The sequence below is a fragment of the Equus asinus genome, chromosome 8 (genome assembly GCF_041296235.1).
Source record: "Equus asinus isolate D_3611 breed Donkey chromosome 8, EquAss-T2T_v2, whole genome shotgun sequence".
Taxonomy (NCBI): domain Eukaryota; kingdom Metazoa; phylum Chordata; class Mammalia; order Perissodactyla; family Equidae; genus Equus; species Equus asinus.
The window spans coordinates 95,375,896-95,397,909 of NC_091797.1; the positions used below are offsets into that span (position 1 = coordinate 95,375,896).

At 39.8% G+C, this 22,014-nt stretch overlaps 1 long non-coding RNA gene across 8 annotated transcripts in view; it reads left to right on the top strand.

Annotated features, from left to right (window-relative positions):
* Window positions 1–19,327, top strand: part of LOC106848170 (uncharacterized) — a 39,059-nt gene extending 19,732 nt beyond the window's left edge. For 3 of the 8 annotated variants that reach the window (XR_011505595.1, XR_011505593.1, XR_011505594.1), the window contains exon 5: window positions 28–13,130. This is a non-coding gene — a long non-coding RNA (uncharacterized lncRNA). Of the gene's footprint in view, window positions 1–27; window positions 13,131–13,607; window positions 13,660–14,500 lie in introns of those variants that run through there. The other 5 variants (XR_011505596.1, XR_011505599.1, XR_011505598.1 and 2 more) reach the window with 5 other exon arrangements.
* Window positions 19,328–22,014: the final 2,687 nt, after the last annotated feature.

The window sequence follows — 22,014 nt, forward strand, 5'->3', positions numbered from 1 at the left end:
GGCCCAACAACCCTGGACCTCAGCCAGATTTCAGCCTTTCAGGATATAGCCAACACCTGGGCTCTGTGTTGGCTCAAAGCAGGCGCCACCACCAAGGTCTCCAGAGGAAACTGCTGGTATCATAGCTACTATTTCCTGGTCACCCGGAGAAACACAGAGGCAAGTTTAATAAGTCTTACAGGTTCATCCTCGCCATCAATGATCAGCGATGATCTGTCTTCTCTCTGATAGGTTACATGCTTTCCAGACATCAAGAGACTCCCTCCACATGAGAAGTAATTTCAATATTGGCCACATTTCTAGAATTTTAGAACTTATTTTATCCTCAATTTTCAGATGAAATACCTAAGATAGGAAGAGAGTAAAGTGACTTTTAAATTTACGGCGAGACAGTAGGGGGCTCTGGGGCTAACATCCTGGCTCTCTGATTCTCACGTGGTTGATGAGCACAATGACATTGTACTCTTAGAAAGAGAATAAATAACACCCTCTTTTGCTCCTCTGTTAACCCATCCAATTCTCTAAACTAGAACAAATCTGCTTACTGAGAGAACCTGGATTCTAAATTAGTTGAGTTCAATGAGTGTGCTTACTGAGCCCCTGTGGGTAAAGCATTGTCCTAATTGTACTGGGGGATGCTGAGGGAGGGTATACAAATCCTTACTGAAGTGAGCTGAACGATGACCCTTCTCAGCTTAGCCTGGGTTGTCTGTAGATGAAACATCAATAACAGACACCAGGAAGCTCATCCTGGTGAAAGGAGGAAGAGGATGAAAGGCAGCTGGCTGAGCATGCTGGGCTTTCTACTTCCCAAAGTTTCAGGTCAAAAGCATCTGAAGAATGTCCTTCAGGAAGTGTCCCAGCCATCATAATTGAAGTCAGAAATCCTTGGCATGGGACCCTTTCTTGTGTTTCATTTCAGACATTATATTTATTTATGTTTTATTTTTCTAAAGATTGGCACCTGAGCTAACATCTGTTGCCAATCTTCTTTTTTTCTTCTTCTTCTCCCCAAAGCACCCCAGTACATAGTTGTATACTGTAGTTGTAGGTCCTTCTGGCTCTGCTACGTGGGATGCCGCCTCAGCATGGCTTGATGAGCAGTGCTAGGTCCGCACCCAGGATCTGAACCAGCGAAACCCTGGGCCAAATTGGAGCGTGTGAACTTACCTACTCAGCCACGGGGCCAGCCCCTCACATATTATTTTTTTGATCACAGCAAAACCAACAGAAGGAGCAGAGAGGTGGACTTGAAAAGACTTAAGAGTGCTCTCTGGGTGGGCCATCCATAGGAAAAAGGTCAAGGGCCTGCAAAGAAAATGAAGTTTTAGGGAATATAATGCATGGGTGGGATCAAGCATAGCGTAGCAAGAGAAAAGTGATTGCATTTAACAGAACCTAATGACTTCTGGAGAAAACAAATTCCCCAACAGACCCTAATGATGGCCCAAATGCCAAATAACAGACAACCACTTACTTCCATTGGTCTTACAGAAACAGGAGGCCCTTAATGCATTTAAACAAGCTGGAAAATGGCTCTGCCTCTAGGGCCATGCAAACAAACATATCCTATGGTAGGTGACACAGGAAGAGGGTGAACTGGGTTTGTGACAATGTCCACAAAGTGGTGGAGAAAAAGGTTTGGGGCTTTTGAAGTGGCAGAGGAGCTGGCTCACAGTAACATTACACGATTCTGGAAAACCATGTTTAGCAAAATTTCAGACTCAATCGACACTAACTATTTAGCCCATGATCTGCAATCATTCTGTCACAGATTATCTACAATGGCTTAGGCCAACAATGACTTTGCTAAGAGAGATCAGGGATCAGTACAACAGCACACACACACACCTTAAATAGAAATGATACACTCAAGAAAAGAGAAAAATTAATAAAGAACAAACTTCTTATTTTCAAATTTTAGTCTCTGACCTAAGCAAATAATTGACTACCATAGATGTTAACTATTAATGATGCTCACAAATATTCAGATTTAAACATATCCTATGGTGTCTTTGATGAAGAACAAGGCAAAACAACTGTTTTTTAACAGATATTAGAATTATAATTAGAAATCTCAGTGGAAGTGGCAAGTAAGTAATGTTACATCATCTCAGCATCCAACAGGAAACAGGTAAAAGAAGGAAAGAGATAATCGACCAATGTATAGATTATATGTAAGGTACATAATGATTGATTGTTTGGTTATAAACTAATTGTAATAAATCTATTTATACTGACTCCTGTGTCCTGTTAAAGAGGTAGAGCATTGGAAAACAAAAACTGGACTATAAAGTCAAGTCATTTGAGGAACTGGACTTTAGAAACCATTAGACAGACATAAATAAAACACATTTAAAACCGTTTGTGAGCCATGTTTTAGCCCATTAAGGGTGAATTTTAGCAGAGACACAGAATGACAAATGGATGCTTGGTTTCTTTGAGACATGTCATCTGACCCACTGGAAATGTGACCTTCTGAGTCATCCAGGTGAGCAAGCTTTCCATGATTGGTTGTAAAAGTCAGTGACTAAAGAGGTGACTTAAATATTCTATGCACCAACCATAACATAACTTAAACTGAAGGCCATTCATTCTCCCTTGTGGGGAATGAAGCTGACACAACAAGGGACTACAGATTCTGCTGCAGAATCAGAGCCCCAATGCTTAAATAGTGATCAGAGTGGACACCTACTTCAGGTATGGAGTAGGAGCCACTGCCTCCAAAGCTACTGAGTGTCACACAGCCAAACCTCCTGAGCCTGCCATTATTAATTATGTTAATGCTCTTGGTATCATTTTATAATAGATCACATTGAAGTAAGATTAGCCAGAACTGGGCACGAACTCATGATGTTTGATGGACCTATCATTGCACACCGTTTGAAAACTCCTGGCAGTACATAATGCTGGAATAGATTATTGAAGACTAACTTTAAAACTAAAGGAGAACATTGGCCCCTTAATCTTACAACTGTTGCACATCTTACAACTATTTCAGCTAAAAACAAGTATCAATTGGCAGCCTCACCAACTGAATGGTTACTCTTAAGGAAAGCTTAGGGACCAGCCCGGTGGCGCAGCGGTTGAGTTCGCACGTTTCGCTTCTCGGCAGCCCAGGGTTCGCCGGTTCGGATCCTGGGTGCGGACATGGCACTGCTTGGCACGTCATGCTGTGGTAGGCGTCCCATGTATAAAGTAGAGGAAGATGAGCACGATGTTAGCTCAGGGCCAGGCTTCCTCAGCAAAAAAGAGGAGGACTGGCAGTAGTTAGCTCAGGGCTAATCTTCATCAAAAAAAAAAAGAGGAAAGCTTATTAAAGAACAGACACAACATTTCACAAGCATTGGTCCACAAGAGCCCCTGTACAATCTCTGCCAGACACAGGACTTGATATGGGCTGAGTTATTCCTCTTCCACGAGCTCATAATAAAGCTCCCAGTGAATGGAATAAAATTCTTCTCACCAAGCAAATACACAAGTCCCCAAACATATGATCATTGCCATATCTAGCTTGAACCTGAAAAGCATTTGTGTGTAGCAGGATACAAGATCAGTATACAAAAATCAATTGTGTTTTATGTGATTGTAATGCTTAATTAAAATGTAAAAAGCAATGTAATTTAGCATCAAACATATGAAATATTTAGGGATAAATCTGACTTAAAATTACAAAATATTTCACAGAGAAATTAATGAAGACCTAGAAAATGGAGAGAAATTTTTTGTTCAAGGGTCAGGAGACTCAATATTGTTCAGATGTCAATTTCTCCCAGTCCGATGTAAAGATTCAATGCAATCCCTCTCAAAATACCAGCAAGTGTCTTTGGTAGAAAGTGACCAGTTGATTCAAAAATTAATATGAAAATGCAAATGACCAAGCATAGCCAAAACACCTGTAAAAGGAAGAATAAAGTTTGATGGCTAGCTCTACATGAATTGAAGATCTATTGTAAAGTTGTGGTAATCAAAACAGATTGGTATTGGCTATGACAGATATACAGATCAATGAAACAGAATATAGAGTCCAAAAATTAACTGAAACCTATATGGAGAACAGATTTTTGACAAATGTGAAAAGCAAAGCATTGTAGAAAGTATAATCTTTCCACAAGAGGTAAAGGATAATCTTTTCAACAAATGAATATGGATATGAGATATCCATATGCTATGAAAATAAATAAATACATAAAATTGGATCCATACCTCACACCATATACAAAAATTAACCTAGAATGGATTATAGGCCTCAATGTAAATCTTAAAACTTTAAAACTTCTAGAAGAAAATATAGTAGAAACATTGTTATAACCTTGAGTTAGACAATGATTTCTTAGATATGATGCCAAAATCATAATTAATAAAAAAATTGATAATTTGGACTTGATGAAAATTAAAAACTTTTGCTCTTCAAAAGACATTGGTAGGAGAATAAAACGGCAAGTCACACTGAGGGAGAAAATATTTGTAAATTACATATCTGATAAAGGACTTCTAGCTAGAACAATAAAAGAATTCTCAAAACTCAATAATCAGAAGACCAACAACCCATTTTAAAAATGGACAAACGGGGGCCAGCCTGGTGGCATAGTGGTTAGGTTCATGCACTCCGCTTCAGTGGCCCAGGGTTCCCAGGTTCAGATCCCAGGCACAGGCCTGGCACCACTCATCAAGCCACACTGGGGTGGCATCCCACATAAAACAGAGGAAGACTGGCACTGATGTTAGTTCAGCAACAATCTTCCTCCAGCAAAAAGAGGATTTTTGGCAGCAGATTTTAGCTCAGAGCCAATCTTCTTCACACACACACACAAAATGCATAAATTATTTGTAAAGATACTTCAGCAAAGGAATATATATGGAAGGCACATAAGTACATGAGAAGATGCTCCAAATAATTAATCATTAGGAAAATGCAAATTTAAACCACTGCATACCAATAAAAATGGCTACAATTAAAAGAACCTCCATTCCAAGTATTGGGAAAGATGTGTAGGAACTAGAGCTCTCATACACTGCTGATGTGAGTGTGAGATTGTACAACTACTTAAGAAAACAGTTTGAAAGTTTTAAAAATATCAAACCTATAGCTACCATATGTTACCACCATTCCACCCAAGTGAAAAGAAAGGATGTATCCACACAAAAATGTTGATAGAAGCTTTATTTTTAATGTCAGAAGACCATGCAAATCCATCAACAAGTGAACGAATAAAACAAATTGAGGAGTATTTATCTCATAAAATACTGCTCAGTTTAGTGATACGAATTCTGGATACACAGAACAACATGAGTCAACCTCAAAATAATTATTCTGAGTAAAAAATGTCAAAACAAAATAATGCACATAGTATATGATTCCATTTATATCAAACCTTAGAAAATGCAAATTAATCTTGTGACAGAAAACCAATGAGTGGTTTTCTGGGATGGGATTGTGAAGAAGGAATTATTAGGAACACAGGGAAATTTGGGAGTTCATCGATATATTCACTATCTTGATTATGGATGTATATATATGAACAAACTTATTAAGTTGTACATCTAATTACATGCACTTTATTCCATGTAAATTATATCTCAATCTTGCTGTCAAAATAGCTTAAAACATTAAAAATAACTTTCACAGCCTGAAATTCAATAAATATTTTTATATTAAAAAAATCAACCATATTATCAGGACAAGAGAAAAACTATATGATTATCTTGATATATTCAGAAAAAGCATTTGAAAAAACTAAAAACCTTTTTCATGACCAAAAACAAAACACTCCAATGTGATAAAAATAGAAGTCAGCACATTTGACCTAATGAAAGGTATACTTGAAAAAAACACTGGTAAGGTTATTCTCAATGGTTAAAGACTGAATGTTTTTCTGTTAAGACAGAGAAAAAGCAAAGTCGGCTGTCACTTCTTCAATTCAGCATTATACTGGAGATCTTAACCAGTGCAATAAAGCAAGAAAAATAAATAAAAGCATACAGTTTGGAAAGAATAGAAACTATCTTTATTCACAGCTGACATGATTGTGTATGTAAACAATACCAAGGAATCTACAAAAATATCCACTAAAACTAATAAATGAGTTTGGCAATGTTGCAGAATATGAGATCAATAAAAATAACCTGTGCTATTTCTGTATATTAGCAATGAGTATTTGAAAAATGAAACACAAAATACAATTTCATTTAAAATAGCATCTAAAATCTTTATATGCTTAGGGATAAATTTAACAAAATATGTGTATGTGTAAGACCAATACACTAAAAACAACAAAACATCGCTTTGAGAAATTTTTAAAAAATTAAATTAGTGGTGAGATAAACCTCGTCATGGATTGGTAGAATCAATATGGTTAAATGTCAGTTCTCCTCAAATTTATCTACAAATCCAATGTAACCCCAATCAAAACCCCAGCAGGCATTTTGGTGGAAGGTCACAAACTGATTCTTCAATTTACATGGAAATGTAAGTGATCAAGTATAGTAAAAACACTTTTATAAGAAAGGAATAAAGGTGAATGAGTGAGACTACCTATTTACAGAATTACTATACAGTTACAGAAATCAACATCATGGGGTATTGTTCAAAAGGGAAAAATATAAATCAATGGAAGAGAAGAGGGAGGCCAGAAATAGACCCTTACACATAGGGTCAATTGATTTTCAACAGAGTTTCCAAGGCAATTCAGTGGACAAAATTCATTCTTTTCAGCAAATGTGATGGAAAAGTAGATATCCATATTAGAAAATATCAGCCTTCCTGCACATTATACAAAATTTAACTAAAAATGGATCATAGACATATGTGTAAAAGTTAGAACTATAAAACTCCCCAGGAAAATATTTTTGCAAGCTTAAAGTAGGCAATGAATGATTTCTTAAGACCTGAAAATAAATCTATCTTTATCTTTCTGCATCTTTATCTTCAAAAATTATACCTTTAGGGAAACCTAAAGAGAAATAACAGTATAGGGGATCATATTATTTTTGCCTCCAACAAAGGATTTTTCTCTAGAATATACATATATAGCATGCAGTCTGATAAGATGATCAACACAATAAAACGATGGGTCAAAAGTCCCTGAGCAATTTGTGAAACTGGTGGGGTTAAGAGAAGCTCAACCACATGACCTGGACTCTCACCTGAATCAAAGCCAGAATGTTAATAGATACCACTTCCCAAATCTCTGTTACAGGCCATTAGACGCTCCATAGGAGGGGGCAACAGACAATGAATATCAATTGAGAGAAATATCAATCAATGGACAGGAGAGAGAATTAAAAAATGCCCCCCTCCCCCAAACCCAGGAAAGCTCTCATTCAAAAAGCAACGTTTTCAGGAATACATAGGTGTAAATATTCCAGACTTTGGGTTAGACTGCTTTCTTAAATATGCACAAGCCACCCAAGAATAAATAGGAAAACTGGATTCATCAAAATTAAAAACTTTTGTGTTGCAAAGAACACTATCAAGGAAGTGAAAAGACAATCCACAGAATGGGAGAAATATTTGCAAACTGCATATCTGATGATGGTCTGGTATCAAGAATACATAAAGAATTCTCACAACCAGGCAAGAAAAAGAGAACCCAATTTAAAAATGGTTTATAGACATTTCTCTAAACAATATGCACAAATGAAACCATGAACACCTGAAAAGATGCTCAATATCATTAGTCATAAGGAAAATGTAATCCTCAGCATAATGAGATATCCCTTCACAGCAGCAAGTATGACTTAAAAAGCTAAAAGACAATAACATGTGTTGGGGAGGTTGTGGAGCAATGGGAATTCTTGAACATTGCTAGTGGGTGTATGAAATGGTGCCATTGCTTTGCTTTGGAAAATAGTTTGGCAGTTCCTGAAAAAGTGAAACACAGAGATACATATGACCTCAGTTCCACCCCTAAGTGTATAACCAAGAGAACTGAAAGCAAATGTTCACTCAAAGGGAAGAGAAGCTGACAGAACAGTGATGCAGCAAGAAGAACATTGAGAGAGTCAGGACAGAAAATACTTAATTAATTATTCGTTCACTTCGTATGGCACTCTGAGTTTTGTATTTTTACGTGGAAATGGACATGGCTGAAGTGAGGAACTGAGGGCTATCTATTTGAAGCAGGTTTAGGAGGACACCTGGTTTGGTTTACAGAAGAAAACAATGAATGGGAAGGCAAAGGATCTTGCAGGAACACTCTCTGATACAGAGGGAGCCCTTGTTTTACCTTTTCCTCTCTCTCTGCCACAGGCACGTCACCACACTTGTGCCAGAATTCTGCTTCAAGCGCTCTTTGGGGAAATTCTCACAGAAATATTTTTGAAAATCTTTAGAATCTATCACTCATCACTTCTCCCTCTTAAATTTTCTCTACTATCCCACCTTAGGGAATACAATATTCTAATTAAAGATCAGGAACAACAGCTGATCTGGTTATGGAAGAGATTACAGGAAGGGAGAGACATCTGGGTCCTACTCAATCAGCATATCAAGGACCTCCTCACGGACAATGACCTTGACAAACACCAGAGTCAAAGCTTCCGAGAGCAACTAGCTGAGGGACACACGCTGGCAGAGAGCATCATCTGCAAGCTTAGCCCAGGTAAGGTGGCCACAGGCCCTGATTGCCCTGAGCCTCTCCAAGATCCCTGGCTCACAAGAGACTCCACACCTCCACTCATAATGTTTTTACCAGCTGTCCTGGTTTCTGCATCACACTTGGGGCCACGACAGGACCAGGACTGGCTGAGTGGGAACAGAGAGGAGAAATGCACAGGGTGGAGGTCATAATGTTCCAAATGTCTGCTTCCTCCCTGAGGGACCATGGCCTTTGGGGCAGGAGGCAGCATTCACCCAGTGTTAGAGCACAGAATGGAGGAGGTGACAGGAGGCAGTTTGTTAGACTGCAAAGAGCCCTGGGCTAAACGTGGAAGTTCCTAGGCTCCAGCCTGATGGCTGTCTTGACTAAAGTGGGCGAGTGATTGATTTTTATTCCTTGATATTTTTCTCATCTGCAAATGGACCCGATAATCTGTTGATGGTAGCTGTGATGTGGGAATATTTACAACCACACTTCAGAAAAAAGAAAGCCCCTCCCTGTGTGGTGTTGGATAAGGTATTTGATTTAGTAGAACTCAGAGGTGGAAAAGTTGGTTAGACTAGAAACTTTCCCTACAGAGAATCCCCCTCAATAACATTCAGAAGCCAACCTGGAGGGCCTATGAAATCCCCATGGAGGCACTGGGACAGGGTTGTTTTTCCTCTCCTTAGAGCAAGGAGGAGCTTCGATGTGAGAGCGAAGGTGATACCAGCCCTGATATTGGCTCCCCTCCATTAAACCCAGCATATATGGAGGTAAAATTAAAGCACTCATCCCCTTTCCCTGCTTACTGCCTGGCTTCCTGGCACCAAAATCCACCATCCACCACGGAAGCAGACAACCAAGGACAGCCACCTGCAGATTCTCTTATATCCTCATCCCCCTTCCTGCAAACAACCTCGCAAGGCCAAAGGCAGGCTGGTGGGAAAGCGCCAACCAGCAAGGTGACAGGCTCCCCCTCTCTACAAGCAGCTGCATTCCTTGCAACCTTTAAAACTCGTTGCCTCCCATCTTTTGGGAAGACGAGATGAATTTGAGGGCTCACTCTCGTCTTCCAGGATGATGCCAATCACCCGACATAAAAACCCTTTTCTTGCCATAAGCCTGTTGTTCCAGTTTTTATTTGGCCCCTCTTGTGTGGGAGCTAAAGAGCCTATGTTTGTGCCCAGTAACAAAGGGACGTGGAGCGTGTGCCTATGGCAGGATTTGTGGCAGTGTGCAGGATACAAGTGTAGAAGTTGAGATGGGTGCTGGACAAGTATCCAGTGATATGCAGAACAAGAGACAATTTAAATTTTTGCCAGTTTCAGGCAGAGCGTGCCAGGATGTTTATCTGCCAGATGAGAGACACACTGCCTGATGGATCAGAAATCCCTGCTAGGGCAGTTCTTAAAGTCAGTGCTTTAGAACTTCAGTACAATACTAACTCATACACAGATATTTATGTCTCTATGGCCATTGAAGCCACGGTGTGTGCAGAGTGTGAAGTGGGAAATAGCTGATGGGATGTTTCTGAATTTCTTTGCAGAAAATCATGAAGACGAGGAAGATGAATAAGCATAAGAAACACTCACCCCCAGGTAACACTGAATCATCAGGAGCCAGTCATGGGTGGGCAGAATATGGAGAGGGTCTCAGAAGGAACAGTAATGAGGGCATTGTGATAGCTGTGTGAGTTTCCATTTCTTAATCCCTCTCAGGTTAGTAAGCTGGAGTCAGTTTCCCAAGATGAACTAACCAAACTCAGGGGTTCCTGCAATCAGCTGTTCTCTCCTCTGTGGTTGAAACCAGGGTGGGCTGCATATCTACTGTGTGCCTGTTTGGTGCCAGCATGTTGCCAACATTTGGATATATGAGAAGAAACTGAAACAAATTCAGTTTATATCAAAGCATTGAGAAAACGGTCCTTGAAAGCAGAGTATCTGAGAGTCTATAACACAGCAAGGGCTATATTCACTTCAACACCGCCTATAAAATTCTGTACAATGTACTCAAAATGGTTGAAGCCACTGTTTTAGTCCTCTGTGTGGGCTGGGAGTCATGGCTGTGGCCCACAGGGAGCGTTCAGCCACCTCCATCCTTGGCTGGTGATGTGGCAATGCCCTGAGCATCTGCTGCTCTCGCCCTCTCTTTCCCCCTCCCTCTTTCACTCTTTGTTAAATCTCGGCAGCCACACGTTGCTCCTCATACAGGAGAATAGTGTTTTCCTCTCAAGCTGACTGCCTCTTTGCTTCTGTGGCCGCTTTCTAAACCTGCCATCATAACCAGCTAGGACGCCATGGTGTCTGATCCTCTTAGTTTAATCTTCTGTTACCCTCTTCCACCTGGCATAGCACGGAGCTGCAGAAATTTGAAAAGAAAGAAGTCCTGCAGGACTCAGGATGAATGTGCTTTGCCCTCTTCAATTTGCTAAGAAGGGTCTGACTGGGACCAGCCTTACAATGATGGCAAACTGACATCTGATGAACAGGAAGTTGGCTCTGCTCTGGATGTAGGCAGTGAACACTATCATCCTAATGGGGATGAAACTCCAACTCATCTCCCAGGTAGCTTCCATATTCTTTGTTCCCCACAGCCTGTCTAGATGGTGAGATTTAATCTCCATAGGCAGACCCTATACTTACATACTGGTTGCAAAGGCTATAGGATTGACTTTGAAATAAGGCAGTTCACAAATCAGTGAAATTTGCTCAATTCTTAGTCTAAGACCACAACTCTATCATGTTTGTCCCACTGGCCTCTCACTGGACCCAAGGGGGTCCTGCCAGACACCTGTACCTCTATAGCTTGTGCATAGAAGGTGACTTTCAGGCCTCCTAATTTTGAATAAATCTCTTATCTTGCATGCAATGCTCTAATTTTTATCCTTGAGCAATGTCCCTTGAGTTTTTATGCCTGACCAAGGCTGTTGGCAGCATTAGCTATATCTTTGGAGATGCCAGTAGCCTGGTTCACTTCTCTCAACCCAGAGTCTATCTCCTTTGATTTGTCTTGTCTTATCTCATCTCAGGAGTCATATGAGTAGCAGAGCCTAAGCGCCACTGGCTTACTTTGTATGTTTCCCTGAACAAGGCAGGGCACTGGAACTTCCCTACCCGATGAATGGCCACTGTTTCTCTACAGCATTGAAGATTCTTTTGATTTGACGGTGTGTAGATTCCACTCATCAGTCTAATCTCAATGTATAGTTCTGCTAAACCATTAACAGCTTTTCAGATAGAAAAAGCATGAATATTGAGGCAAACCTCTAGGAAGCTGCTAGGTAGTTCCCTAGGATTTCTGAAGAAAAGGATATGTTTAAGCATTTGCACAGACTCAGGACATAGGATACTCTGACGATGACCTCTCATACCAGACAGATTTGTCCAATGGCTCAAGAGAGCCAACTGGTGACTTCTTACAAGGCCTTACCTAATACTTCCTGGAATATTTCGTTCACAACAGCCTGTTATTACATTGCATATATTTATGTCCCTGCGCTAGAATTGGACACAGGATCAGGCATTTGTGAAAGGGGGCCTGCTGAATGTAACCATCCTTCTCTTAATTTATTTGCAGAAAACCAAAATGATCATGAGGAGGGGAAAGGACAAGGGTCAACTGAGTAACTGTGGGCTGTTAATTCAATGGTGATATCTGCGGACCTCAGATTCAGGGAAAAGCAGAAAGTGCTGAATATATATCATCCATTCTGCCAACCATCAATTACCCTTTTTCATAATGTTTTCTGTTTCATTGTGGTACTTGTATTGTTCCCACTCATTAACTACCCAAGTTTTGTAACCCATAGCCAGTTGACCTGGGTGAACTAAGAAGTCACAGGGATTTTCTCCACTCACGTGTTCTCTTCTGTGTGGTTTACAGAGTGAGATGTGCTAGCATTTGCATGAATTTCATAGCAATAAATTTAAGGAGACAAAAATATTATTATATCACACCACAATATTGAGAGAAACGGGCCTTGATAGCATGAGATTTCTGGGATACTAGAGTGCCCCAAAAGCTGTATGCACTTGGCCACTACACGTAAAATTCAATGCAAATTAAATGAAAGAGGGAAAGCCACTGTTACATGACTCTGTATATTGTGAGTCACAACTGAATGGTACAGAGATAATTCAGCCTCATTCCTCATCAGCCTGTCGTTTGGACACTGTACTGAGCACCTACTGTCCTTTCTATATCCTGCCCTTGTGACAAATGCACTCTGTCCCACAAAAAATAGAGGAGTTTTCCCCTCTTTAATAGGTCAGCCTCTGTGCTTTCTTGAGCACTCCCTATGCCTTTCATCAAAACCAAATAAGACTCTATGATATCTGATCCCTCTTGGATTAATCATTAGTCCTCTCTAAGCCACCAGGCTCTGCGGGGAGCAGCCAGAGAACGTAGAGCATGACATACCACAGGATCCACTGGATGAATACTATTTGACTTCTTCAGATCTTCCCAGCCTGTCCAACCCCTATTGTCCTTATGGGAGTGCCACCACTTTCTCCTTCGAGGAACTAGAAGTCTGTTCCGCTCTAGAGGTACAGCATGAATGGCCAATGTTTCTGTGTAGCAGCAAAGATTCATTTTCATTTGAGGGCTCACAGGTTCATTCCATCTGTCCAGGCTCAGTGTATAAATTCCTCTAAACCATCGACAACCAGGGTATCTGATGAGAGAAGGCTGGATATTGTTTTAGTTCTTTTAGAATGCAGGTGGGATGGTTTCCCAGAATCTGTAAGAGAATGTTATATTTTTAAGTGTTTGCACAGACTCCAGACAGAGGATATGGTGATGATTATCTCCTAGATAAGGTAAATTCTGCCCAATAGCTCAGGATAGGAAATCAAGCCAGTCATCACAATACAGTATCTGAGGCCTCCTGAAATATTCTTCTCACTAAATCTATTCTCACACTGAGGATAGGTGTGTCCCTATGCTAGGGTTGGACACTGGATTATTAATGTACAAAGGGGGATCTGCTTAAATGTGACTAGACGTGTCTGAATTTATTTGTAGGAAAACATACTGACCTTGAGGAGCAGGAAGACCAAGTCCACATATGTTCCAGGTAACTGAAGAATCGTGGGTCTTCATTCAATGGTGACATCTGGTGATCTCAGATCTAGGGAAATCAGAAAAGGCTGAATATACCTATTTAACGTACTTAGACCACTACAAAGTGTCCCTTCAACAATGGTGTCTGTTTTCACTGTGGTAGGTGTACAGGCCCCTTTACTGATCCCTCTCCAATGTAGTAACCTGCAGTCAGTTGATGCATGTGAACTAATCACTCAGAGGATTTCTCATCTGTTCTCTCATTTTTATTACAACCACATATGACACATATCTGGCTCGGCCTGTTTGGCATTACCATGTTGGCAGGTATTTCATTGCAAGGAAAGTGACTAGAAATAAAACTTCCTATTATGTCCTAGTTTTTGGAGAACTAGACCTTGCAGACACAGGATTCTAGAGGTCTACAATGCTGCCAGAGCCTGTGTCCACTTGGCTGCTACATGTATATTTCAACAAAATTTACGCAAAAGTGTTGAAGCCCCTTTACGGTTTTCTGAGTGCACTGTGTCCTGACTGTTCTGTATGGGGGAGTTCAGTCTCCTTCCTCAGGAGTTCATTTTCTGGTCTGCACTCAGAGCACCTCCTGCTCTCTCTCTCTCTCCCTTTGTCTCTCACTCTCTTTCTCATTCCATCTCTCTTTCTCTTGCTCTCTCCTCCTCTCCCTCTCTCTCCTCTTCCCACTGGAACCACACTCTGGCCCTAGATAGAAGAGGATTGTTTTATCTCCCTTGATGGGGACTCCCCATTTATTTTCCATGACCAGATCCTTATCCCCCCAATTAACACCAGCTCTAGGTCTCTGTGTTTACTAATCCCTCTTGTTTAATCATCAGCCCTCCCGACCCCACCAGGCTCAGCAGGGAGCTGCCAGTGGTAGAAGAGAATGATGTTAGCTCAGGGCTAATCATCCTCAAAAAAAAGAAAAAGAAAAAGAAACACTAGACCAGATGAACTTAATAGATATATAGAGAACATTCCATCCAAAACAGCAGCGTGTTCAAGTAAGTGCACATGGAACATTCTCAAAGATAGACAATATATTTGGAAAGAAATCAAGACTCAATAAATTTAAGAAGACTGAAATCATATCAAGCACTTTTTCTGACCACAATGCTATGAAACTAGAAATCAACTAACAAGAGAAAAGTTGGGAAAGGCACAACTATGGGGAGATTTAAAAACATTTAAAAACTACTGAACAACCATTGGATCAATGAAGAAATCAAAGGAGAAATCAAAAAATACCTGGAGACAAATGAAAATGAAAACACAACATACCAACTCTTACAGGATGCAGCAGAAGCAGTGCTAAGAGGGAAATTTATAGCAGTACAGGTCCACCTCAACAAACAAACAAAAATTCTCAAATAAGTAATCTTAAACTACACCTAACAGAACTAGAAAAAGAAGAACAAACAAAGCCCAAAGTGAGCATAAGGGGGAAAATAGTAAAAATTAGAGCAGAAATAAATGAAATAGAGACTAAAAAAAAAAAAAAATAGAAAAGATCAATGAAACTAAGAGCTGGTTCTTTGAGAAGATAAAATTGATAAATCCTTAGCTAGATTCACTAAGAAAAGAAGAGAGAAGGCACTAATAAATAAAACTTAAAATGAATGGGGAAAAAATATAGCAGATACCACAGAAATACAAAGGATTATAAGAGAATACTATGAAAAACTACATGCCAATGAATTGGATAACCTGGAAGAACAGGTAATTTCTTAGTCTCATACAACTTCCCAAAACTGAATCAAGAAGACATAGTGAATCTGAATAGACCAATCATAAGTAAAGGGATAGAAACAGTAATCAGAAACCTCCCAAAAATCAAAAGTCAAGACCAGACGGTTTCTCTGGAGAATTATACCAAACATTAAAGAAGATTTAAAACAAAGTCTTCTCAAACTATTCCAAAAAATTGAAGAGGAGGGGAAACTTCCTAACTCATTCTATGAGGCCAACATTACCCTGCTACCAAGACCAGACAAGGACAACACAAAACAAGAAAATTACAGGCCACTATCACTGATGAACATTGATCCAAAAATCCTCAACAAAATACTAGCAAATCACATACAACAATACATTAAAAAGATCATCCACCATGATCAAGTAGGATTTATCCCAGGGATACACGGATGGTTTAACATCCACAAATCAATCAATGTGATACACCACATTAACAATATGAGGAATAAAAATCACATGATCATCTCAATAGATGCAGAGAAAGCATTTGACAAGATACAGCATCCATACATAACAAAGGACATATATGACAAACCCACAAGAAATATACTCAGTGGAGAAAAACCGAAAGCTATACCTCTAAGAACAAGAACCAGACAAGGATGCCCATTCTCACCACTATATTCAATGCAGTATTAGAAGTCCTACCCAGAGTATTTAGGCAATAAAAAGAAATAAAAGGGAACTAATTGGAAAGGAAGAAGTAAATCTGTCACTATTTGTGGATGGCATGATTCTATATGTAGAAAACCCTAAAGAATCCACCTAAAAACTTAGCAATAATTAACAAATACAGTAAAGTTTCAGGGTACACAATCAACATAAGAAAATCAGTTGCATTTCTATAACTAACAAGGAACTAGCAGAAAGAGAAATCAAAAATAAAAACTCATTTATAATCACCAAACAGAGAATAAAATACCCAGGAATAAATTTAACCAAGGGGGTGACAGATCTATACACTGAAAACTGTAAAAGAGTATTGAAAGAAATTGAAGAAGACAAAAAGAAATGGAAAGATTTTCTGTGCTCATGGATGGAAAGAATAAACATAGTTAATGTCTATATTACCTAAGGCCATCTGCAGAATCAGTGCAATCCCAAACAGAATCCCAATGACATTTTTCACAAAAATAGAACAAAGAATACTAAAATTTACATGCAACAACACAAGACCCCAAAGAGCCAAAGCAATCCTGAGAAAAAAACAACAAAGCTGGAGGTATCACACTTCCTGAATTCAAATATACTACAAAGCTACAGTAATCAAAACAGCATGTTACTTGCAGAAAAACAGACATACAGATCAATAGAACAGAATTCAGAACCCAGAAATAAACCACACGTCGACGGGCCGCTAATTTTCGACAAAGGAGCCAAAAACATACAAGGGAGAAAGGAAAGTCTTCAATAAATGGTGTTAGGAAAACTGGACAGTCACATGCAAAAGAATAAAAATAGACCATTATCTTACACCGTACACAAAAATTAACTCAAAATGGATTAAAGACTTGAATGTAAGATCTCAAACCATGAAACTCCTAGAAGGAAACATAGGCAGTACACTCAGACATCGGCCTTAGTATCTTTTTGAATACCTTGTCCCCATAAGCAAGAGAAACAACAGAAAAAATAAACACACAGGCCTACATCAGACTAAAAAGCTTTTCACAGCAAAGGAAACCACCAACAAAATGTAAAGACAACCTAACAATTGGGAGAAGATACTTGCAAATCATATATTTGATAAGGGGTTAATATCCCAAATATATAAAGAATTCATACAACTCAACGACATCAACGGCAAAACCCAACACCCAATTAAATAATGGGCAGAGGATTTGAACAGACAGTTTCCCAGAAGATATATGGATGGCCAACAGGCACATGAAATGTTCAACATCACTAATTAGGGAAATGCAACTCAAAACTACACTGAGGTATCGCCTCACACCCATCAGAATGGCTAATCAAAAATACAAGAAATACAAGTGTGGGATAGGATGTGGAGAAAGGAGAACCCTCATACGCTGCTGGTGTGATGGTAACTGCCACAGCCATTTTGGAAAACGGGATGGAGATTCCTCAAAAAACTAAGACTTGAAGTAACCTATGACCCAGCTATTCAAGTTCTGGGTATTTATCCAAAGAACATGAAAACACTAATGCAAAAAATATATGCACCCCTATGTTCATTGCAGCATTATTCACGACAGCCAAGACTCGGAGGCATGCTCAGTGCCCTTCAATAGATGAATAAAGATGTGGTGTGTATATATATACAATGTAATACTACTCAGCCACAGAAAAGATGAAGCTATGCCAGTTATGACAACATGAATGGACCTCGAGGGTATAACGCTAATTAACATAAGTCAGCCAGAGAAAGACAAATATCTTATGATTCCATCCATATGAAGAAGATACACAAACACATCGATACAGAGACCAGAACCCAGGTTAACAGAGGGGAAGGGAGTAGGGGAGGGTGAAAGGGGTTAAGGGGCGTATGTGTGATGACAGATGGCACCTAGACTTTGGTGATGAACATGATGCAGTCTACATAGATGCAGAAATATAATGACATACACCTGAGATTACACAACCTTACAAACCGATGTGACCTCAATAAAACAATTCAAATGATGAAAATCAAACTGCTTAAAAGAAAAAGTTTCTTTATATTTTCATAATTTTCTGACATCCCATAGTATCAGGAATTTGTCTCTCTTAAAACCTTACTGCACAGGTGGGAAAACCGCTTTTTCTGCCTGATTGTTTTTGGAAAAATTACAAACTGTTTCCTTACCAGCACATCAGTATCTACAACAGGGCACAAGACCATGTAAGAATATAACTCACTGGGGAGAATGTAGTTATGACAAAACAGTCTTTCCCCTCACCCTGTACCTTGAGAATTCTCAGCTCTTTACATAGAAAACACCACACATAACAATTCCAACAACACAGTGAAAACACCTCTGGGAGGCGTGGACGCTGATAACTGAAGCCCACTCTCTGGGGACATTCGCTGTATCTGGGGGTGAAAACCCATAATGAGTTAGGATGGAATCCTTTTTCCCCCAAAGCCAATTTCTCTGCAAACTTTTCAAGACCTAAAAGAAATTACACTGTTTAAATCTCCACGATAAACTTCCTGGGAGGCATAATGGATCTAGAAAGGAGATCCCCTCTGCCCCAAATGATCGCAGGAAAGCGGGAAGGAGCATTTTGAGGACAAGCTGGCACAAAGATCACGGCTCTCCACTCCTAATCATGTTTTCATTATGGTAAAATATATATAACCCAAAATTGACCGTTCCGACCGTCTTTACGTGTGCACGCAGCGGCATTAAGTCCATCCGCAATGCTGTGCAGCCATGGCCACTACCCTTTTCCAGAACACTCCCCATCTCATACAAACCCTGTTCCCATTGAACATGAACGCCCAGCACCCCCCTCAGGCCCTGGGACCCGCGGGTCCGCTCTCTGACCCTTGATCCGCCTGCTCCAGCTTCTCACGTCAGTGACATCCGCCCTTCAGTTCCACCCTCTCAACCACCACATCTACGGTTTGTAGTTTTCTCTCAAAACTGCCCCAAATGACACCGACAGGAAATGCAACTGCAAAACAGTGATTTTCCGTGACCGCTATCACATCAATCGATGATAAAGCCGTTGACAAACTACTTTCTGCAGTTTTTGAAATTTCAATATTACCCAAAAGACCTAAATGACGAGGCTGTTTAGAGTTGAAATCCTGCACAATTCGCCCTATTTTACCCTCGTGCTTCCCAAAGCCTCAAGTTAAATGAGCCAAACCCACTGACTCCGGGCTCAGGAGCCACTCGGACGCCCTGAGCCCCGCCCTGTGCCCCCTCGGCCGGGCCTGGAGCCCTCGGTCCCTGAGGACAAACCTCCACATCCTCCTCAGGGGGCACGCGGGGCGGCGACACCTTCGTCAGTCAGCGCGTTCAGGACGAGGAGCGCGAGCGGAGTCTGGTCCCTGCTCAGCGCCCGCGACTGTCGCCTGCCACACACGACCGGGGTCGGCGCCCTCACCAGGGTCCAGGCTGTGAGGGGCCGCTGCCGCCAACGTCCCCGCTGCCAAGTCCGCTGACGCCCAACGGTCGCCGCCGCCGCCGGCTCTGAGGGCCCTGGGGGAGGGGCTGGCCGCTGCGGCCCCGCCTCCAAGCGCCGACCACGCCCCCGACACGCCCACCGCGGACTTCCGGCTGGCGGGGGAATCCGCTTCTCACCTCAGGGCCGGCTCCTTTAGCGCCCTCTCTGGTCGCGGTGAGTAATGCAGGAAGGCTGTGCGGGGCTGCGTGATGGACATCCAAAATGCCGCCAACCACGCCTACCGTGTTTTCTTGATCTGCGTCTATCCTTCTACCAAAACCACTCAGCTTTGAACCCTCTGATTTTGATTTTCACAATCTTGTGTCCTTATTTCTCCCACTTTATTCTCTTACTTAAAAGTGTTTTAGGTACGCATGCTCCTTAGCTTTTCCCTACACATTTTGGCATAATTTTTTCTGTTTCTACAAAAAGCCTTGTTGGGCTTTTGATGGGAATTATATTAAATACATACATCAATTTAAAGAGAATTGACTTCTTAAAATACTGAGTTTTCCAACTCACGAATATATTGCATCTCTCCATTTATTTAGATCCACCTTTTTTTTTTATTACTTTCATCTACGTTGTAAGTTCTCAGAATCCAAGATCGGTACAAGATTTCTACAAATTTTTTGTTTCTTAGAATTACAATAAAGTTTCTCATTTTTGAAGAATAGTGACTGATAGTATACTTAAAATTTCTGTGTTCATGTTTTCATCGAAATACAAATGATTTTGTATACTGATTTTTTATCCTTCAAATTTTGCAAAGCCATTTATTGCTTATAGAACTTTTTCTTTGTAGAGTCCATGGAAATTTCTATGGAAACAACTCTGTCTTCTGCAAAAAGGCAAGGGTTGCATTTCTTCTTTTTCTGTGTGTATCTCTCTTCTTGTCTCATTGCACTTGCTAGAACTTCCAGCGTTATATTAAATAAAATTAGGGTGAATGGGCCACCTTGCATTGTTCTCAGTCCTAGGAGGAAAGTATTAAATCTTTCCTCATTGAGTATACTGATAGCTGTAGTTTTTTGAGGATAAGTTTTATCAAGGTGAGGATGTTTTTCTCTATTCATAACTTACCAAGATTTTTTTAAATCATGATTGTTGAATATTGTCAAATTATTTTGGCATGCATTGATTGATATGATCATGTGACTTTTCTTCTTTAACCTTTCAAAGTGCCTAATTACATTGGTTGATTTTCATGTTGAAGTAGCCTTGCATCCCTCCAATAATCCACCCTTGCCCATGCTGGATAATTCACTTTATATATTGTTAAAGAAATTGCTAATATATTAAGGAGTTTTTTGTGTATAATTTTGAGGGAAATGGGTTTATATATTTTTGTGCATTTTAAATGTATATGTACTTATATGTTTTTGGATTTAGCATCTATGAATGTTGCTTAGATCTTATTAGTTCATCAGGTTGAGTTCTCCTATACTCTTGCTGACTGTGTTTTAAGTTGCTTTATCAGATGTGAAGGGTTTATTGAAGTCATAAGGTCTATTTGTGGATCTATTTCTCCTTTCAGTGATACCAGTTTTGCTTCACATATTTTGCATCTCTATTTTTTGGTGCAAACACATTTTGAATTGCTATGTCTTCTTGGTTGATTGACTCTTATAGAATGTCCCTCCCAGTCCGATCATTTTCTGTTCTTTGAAATCTACTTTATCTTGTATTAATATAGCCTTTCATTATTATTTATGAATGTTTACATGATAGATCTTTATCTTTGTACTTTCAGCTTACGTGTTTTATTATTTTTTTAATATTTGCAGTGAATTGCCTATAGATAGCATATATTCGGGTCATGTTTTTTAATCCCCTCTGCAAATTCAGTCTTTTAATTACTGTGTTTAGACCATTATACTTAATGCAATTTTTGATATGCTGTAATTTAAATCTGCACTTTACAGTTGATTTCTGCTGCTTCTCGCTGTGATCCATTTATCTTGTTTTATGGTTCCCCACCTTCCTATGGGTCAGTAGAATGTTTTTTAGAATTCCATTTTGATTGTCCATTTTGAATGTATCTTTTCATAGCTTTTTTAGTGGTTTCTCTAAATCAATTATCACCGTCTAGTGGTGCCCTCACTTTACCAGTTCAAGTGAAGTATAGAAACAATACATCCTTTGAGATCCCTTTGCCTTCTCCTATTGGTAATTTAATCACTTAATTATTTCCTCTATATATTTAAATATCAGTGTTGTAAATTTTTATTCAACTATCAAGTTACAAAACAAGGAGAAGGAAAATATGTTGTATTTTCCATAGTTTTGCTTGTTGTGTTGTTTCCTCCTGATTTCCAACATTCCTTCCTTTATTGTTCCCTTTCTGTTTAGAGAACTTTAAGCATTTTTTTTAGGTTAGGTTTGTTGATGACAAGTCCTCTTATATTTCCTTAACCTGAAAATGTCTTAATTTCCACTTCATTCTTTAAAGATATTTTCTCTGGATATAAGA